Raw genomic sequence first — 1,092 nt, forward strand, 5'->3', positions numbered from 1 at the left:
CTTTAACACTCCACTGACAAAAATGGACAGATTATCTGAGCTTAAAATCAATAAAACACCAAAGCCTTTGAGAGACACACTGGTGCTAAAATGAACAAATTAGGAGACTATAGATGCAGGTGAGGATGCGGAGAAACAGGCACCCTCCTACACTGTTGGTGGGAATGTAAACTGGCGCAGCCGCTCTGGAAAACAGTGTAGAGGTTCCTCAGAGAATTTATAATAGAACTGCACTATGACACAACAGCAATAGCACTGCCAGAAGTTTACCCAAGTGATACAGAAGTGCTGATGCAGAGGGGGGGAGCCAAGATGGCGGAGAGGAAGGGAGCTCTGTAAACTCCCTCCGCACCGTTATTCGAACTGAGAAGGATATTACGTTCAACTGAGAGAGCGGAAGGAGAAAATACGAACTCCAGAAGGAATAGAACCTCAAAGATACCTGAGTGAGTGGGGGCGAACAGGGGAGATCCGAGGACGGGCCAGCCCCGACGGGCAGGGGAAGTAAGATCCCCAGCCCAACGTGGCACAAGTGCCGGGTGCTCGGGAGACAAAGGGAGGAGACAGAGTCGGAACGCGCTCATAGAATTGTCTCTGGGGAAGAGGTATAGAACGCTTAGCTGCCCTTGGAGACAGAAACCCACTCCATAGATAACTGCTGGGCAACAGACGCAAGAGAAGGAATAGCCTCCAGCCCTAAGCCATCTCGGCAGGGAATCAGAGGCGCCTGTGGCTGTGAGAAGCGGCTGCTCTGGAGAGGCGCCCGCCCCAGCGGAAGCGACCCGAGCAGCGACTGCGCCGGGCGCGAGCAATTCGAACCTGGTTTTGGGAACGGGACCACGGACCGCATTTCCACGGCACACCCCGCCTCCTGCACTGCATGGACTGCGCGAATTCTGGGTCCCCATAGGGAAGAAATAAGACGCGCACCGACAGGACCCTCAGCCAGGAGTCAGTGGCGGGTGGAGGCCCGGGCGCGTGCTTAGAATGTGGGAGCTCCTAGCACATTTCCAGGAGCGCACAGCATCTTGAGCTGGGCTATCGGAAACTAAGAGAGACTCGGTTTTTTGCTTTTTGTTTTTTTTCCTTTCC

The sequence above is a fragment of the Suricata suricatta genome, chromosome 5 (genome assembly GCF_006229205.1).
Source record: "Suricata suricatta isolate VVHF042 chromosome 5, meerkat_22Aug2017_6uvM2_HiC, whole genome shotgun sequence".
NCBI lineage: Eukaryota > Metazoa > Chordata > Mammalia > Carnivora > Herpestidae > Suricata > Suricata suricatta.